The sequence below is a fragment of the Poecilia mexicana genome, unplaced genomic scaffold (genome assembly GCF_051168715.1).
Source record: "Poecilia mexicana isolate PSO_F unplaced genomic scaffold, ASM5116871v1 scaffold_7, whole genome shotgun sequence".
NCBI classification, from domain to species: Eukaryota; Metazoa; Chordata; class Actinopteri; order Cyprinodontiformes; family Poeciliidae; genus Poecilia; species Poecilia mexicana.
The window spans coordinates 27,470,399-27,476,628 of record NW_028263376.1 but is presented as its reverse complement, the minus strand read 5'-3'; positions in this window follow the sequence as shown (position 1 = coordinate 27,476,628).

Here is a 6,230-nt window from a genome sequence, read left to right as displayed (position 1 = left end):
TATTTTTACTTGATAAAATTGTAATGCATATACTACTCCACTTAAATTTTCATTTGTGCTTTGCCATGTTTATTCATTTCTACTGAGACGTTTGCTCTTTTCCGCACCAAAAATACCAAAGAAAATTAACACTGTAGCCAGAACCAGTTCTGATTCTGAAGAATTTCACATCTTAAATCTAAAATGGCAGCTTTTTCTTTTCTTACATGAATGAACTCAGGTGCTCAGAGTACAACATTGATTCTCAATCTTGTTCATTTGTATTCATATGAATATTTATCTTTTTGTTCTGTTCATTCCTTTCTCTGCATGTGAATAATTTGTTGATCATCGATGTTTTCTTGACTCACACAACAAATTCGTATCTTTTTTATGTAGAGGAGCTGATTAATCCCTCTGCAGTCCTTCACTGAGATCCACAGCATTGGTCTCTTTTCCAAATCAGTGATTTCCTCAAATCTTTTCCGGTTTTATTTTTATTTTTTTATTTAATCATTTACATATCAGCCCACGTAGTCTTTCCCAGCATTGAATCCCTCCCCACTTTGACTTCTGACAGATTTTGCAGTATGTTTTGTGAATACCAAATCTGCTCCTAACCTCCTATTAAGTATCAAAAACAGAGCGTTCAAAAATCTGCAAGGAAGCAACTCTTTTTTAATTTTTTATTCATTCGGCCGTCTTTGCGCTGCTTTCGTTTTAAAACAGGGCCTTTATTTTTACTTTACTTTCCTTTGATTTACAATCAACATGACTCCATTCATTTCAGTCTGAAATTCTGCTCCTATAAAATAGGCTCCTATTCAAATATTTCTTGATTCACATCGGTTTCATTTAATTATTTTTCTTTATTATTATTATTATTATTATTATTATTATAGAAGTTATGTACTTTTTGACAATGTGACATATAATTTGGCCAACACCTTTAAGGCAGGTCACATCCTGTTGAGATGATGAAATGATTATGAAGAGCCATGAAAGTGACACTCGGCAGATGGAATGAATTCATCTTTATCCTGTCAGAGTTTCTGCGCCGCTTTCCTTTGATAAAACATGAAACGCTCGCTCTGCTCCAGCTCTTAGCCTGTGACAAGTGTTTTAGTGCTTTAATATGAGTGATATTTTTGTAAGGCCTGTGAGTTTATGTTTTAAAGATGATTGTGTTTAGTTTGATTTTCTGACAGTTTCTGATGCGTAACGAAACCATCAGCCTCTCCGGCTGTACGGATTTTAGTGCTTCGGATTTTTATCAAACAGGTCATCTCTGTTCGGTTTATATAACATTTCTCCAAAGGTGAGTAAGGCAGAGATTTCTTCAATCCGTTTCTTTTACTGTACTTCTCAAAGCCCGTCAGCCTCTGCTGGATCTCTCTTTGCACTCTCCCCTTTCGTCTTCGTCTCTGGGAGTATGGGTGCATGTCAAGTGATTGTTGAATTGAAATATTGATGTGGAGTATCAAAGCGTGGCGTAGCACTCCTGTGTTTCCAGAACTAACCACGAAGCGCTTTGATCAGATACTCCTGTGATCTGACTTCTGAAGTTGTTAAGAGTGCTGGAAAACAAAATGCAAACAAACTTCAAGTGCTCTTGGTATTGATAAAAGTTTTCTTTGACAAGTGGAGATGCGTGCTGTCTGCATGCGTCTGCCCAAGACTGGAGATTTCGGGGGGTTTTGTACATGCTAATGGACATGAGATGAGGGAATTATTGTAGTTCTGTGTTTCTCGCACACCTTGCAGTGTAAGCTGCAGTGGAGGGCTGGGAACCCACACAGAATCAAGTGCAAAAATACATTCTAGTTATATGATTTCTGTGTTAATTTAACTGTAATCATGCATCTTCGAATCCAACATTTAATTTTTTTTACACTGGATAAAACGTAATGTAAGAAATCTAAGAGTGGTAACATCAAAAGGATGCAAAATTAAAATCCTTATGGGCCAAAATCTGATTACTACATTCTTTGGGAGATATACTGTTTATTCAGTGGTTCTATTATATAATAATAATGTAAATGGATGGCAAATCAGGTCAAAATGTGAGCCTGAATATTAACAGAGGATTTAAAACAGTGAAGATAAAGGCAAAGACCAGTTTGTGCTTTATCTGGCTGAACAAGGAAAAATGTTGCAGTGCAATTTGTACTTTATCCACCATTTGATACATATTTTATTAGATTTTTTTTTGTAATGTACACATATTTCCACATGTCTTTGAAAGCATTTTTTTTTATTTGGCTCCTTCTTCTCTTAACAACCCATTTTCAGAGAAGTAGTCCAGTGGCATGTCCTCCAAGCCCAACTTTGCATCTGTTTATCATATTACCATGTACTGTTGCAGTAATTGAGTATGTTTGTATTTGTCAATGGATCAGGCATTTTGCATCGTAATCTTTACAAGACAGAAGTCATTGTTTTGGTCCCAAAATACAAGGATGGAAATCGGCACTTGTGCTTATGCCAGAAATCTAGATTCAGTAGCGAGCACAGACAGAAACATGATCCACATGTCAATTATTTGGTCTACTAATGTTTAAAAAAACAACAACATTTCAATCATTAAGGAGCCTCTGTCGAAACAGCTCTCCCACAATCACCAACACAAAGAAAACCCAACTTCAGCCATTCCTAAACCACTGCAGTGACTTTCCTTTGGTGATAATGATGGCACCTGGTCTTATTATATTTCAAATAACCTTTACTGACTGATTAAAATATTACTCTCTACTGCAACCTTACTGTAAAGGCAAAACATGTTTTATATTTATTCAGTTTGCTATAAAGGAGATGGAGGACATTATTATTTTCCAGGAACATGATGACATTTTATGGCTCAATCAGTTAACTATGTTACTTTCAGTTATTAAAATGCTCAATATATCAAAAAATAACCTTAAAAAAACTGTTACTTTGAATCATAGCTGCATCTCTGTCTCTTTAAAAGTTTCCTACTGTTTCCGACGCTTCGCCTTCAGCGCTCCATTATAACAAAGCATCGGTTTGCCGTACTCTAAAGTCCAGCTGTTTGTGTTGTTTCTCTTTGCAAAGAAACAAGAAAATAAAGGCTAACGTTCCACCTTGCCAGCATCAGCTTTGAGAATGGTCACTCATTGAGTCCTATGCGGTTAGCAGAAGGCTTTTACATGCTGTCTGTCTGTCTGTCTGCTCCATTAGGCCACATTTGTCACACAAGGGCCATTCAGTTAGGGCAGCGCTGTAAAACCGGCTTTTTGACATGGCCACCAGCACAAAGGCTGCTCTCCACTGTGGCGGCCCGTTTTCAAGTGCAGATGGTCGAGACAGCTGGGACAATTTAGTGATCTGAGGCTTTTAAACTGCCCCCCAGGCATGATAAAAAAAAAAAAAAACAGCTTGAGTACCCTCTTGCATATTCTACACCACGAGTTTAAGATTGCGTCTGCAAAACAAATACCATTTGTCCTCCGTATCTAGAAAACAGGAAAACCACTTCAGGACTCCGGGAACATCAATCGCAGAACCTCTTCCAAAGTCTTAGAATCGCTTGTCTTGTTTTCCTGAATGTATTTTTGCTGTCTAGAAATAGGTACACAAGAACATCTGCATCATCTTGTTGGGATTTTGGTTTTGAAGCTGCTGGTAGCCGCTCAGTCAGAGAGGAACGCGCAGCACATGACGGAGCGGCTCTGATTACCAGCAGTCTAACCAGCTGTTTAATGAACACAGGGACCTCTTTCTCTGGAAATTAGTTTTCCCTTGAATACTGTGGAAGCCTTATCCAGGTCTATTTAAATGAGGTAACATGGGGAAGGTAAGCACCACCACATGAGCATTGTTTTCACAGTTCAAAGTGAGGAGAGAGTACTTTGCACTTCAAAGACACTCTTCTGGGAGGCAGTACAGTGGGGGTGGAGTGGGGTGGTGGGGAGAGGGGACAGGAAATAAGAATCGGGGTAATTAACAACTTCTGCTCAGTAATAAACCGCAGACACGGTACACTTCTGCCTCCAAAATGCACTCCTTTAACGCTGTTCCGTCGTATCGGAGATGTTTCCCCTTAATTTGGAATTACACCATTCATTTTGAGCTTAATCCGGATTAATAAATCAGAATCAGAATCGACTTTATTGGCCAAGATTGCGCGCCCAAACAGGGAATTTAACCTCACTTTCGAGTATTACATACATAGTGATAAGACAACGGTAAAAATAAAATATTTTTGTATGGGGGGGGAAAGGATTTTGCCAACACCTGAATTACAGTGAAACACGTAAAAGTGGGTGCAGCTTAAGTTGGGTGTTGTCTGTTGACACTAGCCTAAGACTCTCAGTCGAAGTGCCCTAGGATTAATGAACTAAACTCCCCTTTGGTTTCAAATTCATTTTAAAGCATACGTCTTTTTATAGTTCAAATCCTAATTTCAGGTGGCTTCTCCTTCTCCTGAGGCCGTGTTTATTTAAGGATCACACAGTGGAAAACAGTGAGGAGCAGATCAGAAAGAAGCGGGGTGATGGGAGTGGGGGGAGTGGGGGATTTACATGAGAACAGGTTCCCAGCCTGGATTTAAACTCTTAACATTGTAATGGTGAGCAGACTTACAGAATGAGATTAAGCCTCCCAATCTGCATTTAATGGAGCAGATCTGAAGTGGCCTCTACTTGAACTCTGAAATGTGAGAATGTCACACGGGGCAGCCTATTTGACATGTCGCCTACTGGTGAGAACTTGGAAAGGCTTTGATTGAGTTTTATCAATTAACTCTGTGAGGGGGGGGGAAATGCTGTGACTTTCCTGGGACTGTGTGAGCCCCACGCCGGCCAATCGTGACCACTGTTTGCCTCCTAAAGGCACAAAAATACTGATCTGGATAATCTAATTAGACACAATTCACAACAAAAGTGTCTACATGTATTCATTTATTTGTTAGTTCATGCAGAAGCTGCCTTAACAAGATTAAGCTTCAGTTTTTAGAAGATTCTCTTTTTTAAATAAATGGCTTAAAATGAGAGAACTGTAGCTGTTGTGACTGAATAAGATCATAGTTGGTGATTTTGCAAGCATCACTGATACTTGATAAAAATACATTTCTTGTATTTTCTATGTTTTTCAAATATCCCACCAAGGGCTTGATGTTGTATGCAAATGTTTTGTTCCCAGTGTGAGCAAATTATTTCACTGAGGTGGCTCTAGAAATCTTAGAACTTTTACCAGAGTAAGCATTTTGTTCATGCACAACACGCTATATGTAGACATGAACAAAAATGCAGATATACAAACTCTTGAGATCACTTGAGATTCTACCCTGATGAAGCAAACTACTGGAATTTAACCAATAAAATTGGTTTGACAATCAGCATGCATTTTATTTTTATGTATTAATAAGACTCGGGTAGAAGTCATGAAGCTCGACAGAGCTGTGCACAAGATATGAGAAAAAAAATCAAATCCATTTCTGTTTAAGTTTAGATTCACACATTTACAAGAAGTATAGTTTTGTTTTTAATTTGCTCCACACACATACAGAAGTGAGATTTGTTTTTTTGTTGTTGTTACTAAATCACAAGCTTCGAGACTCTTTCAGCAGCTAGAAATGTTCATGTATTTATTTTTTGTGAAACCGTATTTCAATTTTGAGTTAAAATAAGATATCAAGTAAGTTAGGCTCATTTATGATCCATTAGGAAGGCCGCAAGCCGAGATCCACCATCTTACTAATAAATCTGTTTCCCCTGTATTTCAAGTTAATGCAGTCCTAACCACATCAGAGCTTTTACCCTCTACATACAAAGCAGAGCTGAAGTTGTGCCAGAAACCTTTGGGATCACTTGTCTCTTCCATGTTTTCATTTCTAAAATGGCTTCACAAAGAAGTCGCATAATTTGCAAAAATACTGTGGACGGTGGGTGACATTGCCTCTTCTTTATCTTTTGTATTTTCTGTTATAAAAGTTTGAAATGTTTTTAAATTTATCCTTATATTGTTGGAACAAACTTACTCAATATATCCTAGGGCTCAGTAAAACGAGTCTATCAGCACCTCTGGTAAAAAATTATTTAAGTTGAACAATTTAAAGAAACTCAAATTGAAACAAACTAACAAATTGTGACTAATTATGATAATTTTGGTAACCTTATTTGTCTTCCCATATTAAAAAGGAATAAAACAAAAAAATGTTAATAGCAAAGGTATAAGATGTAATATAAATATTAGTGATATAATTTTCTAAATCTAATACAACATGCTGGCAT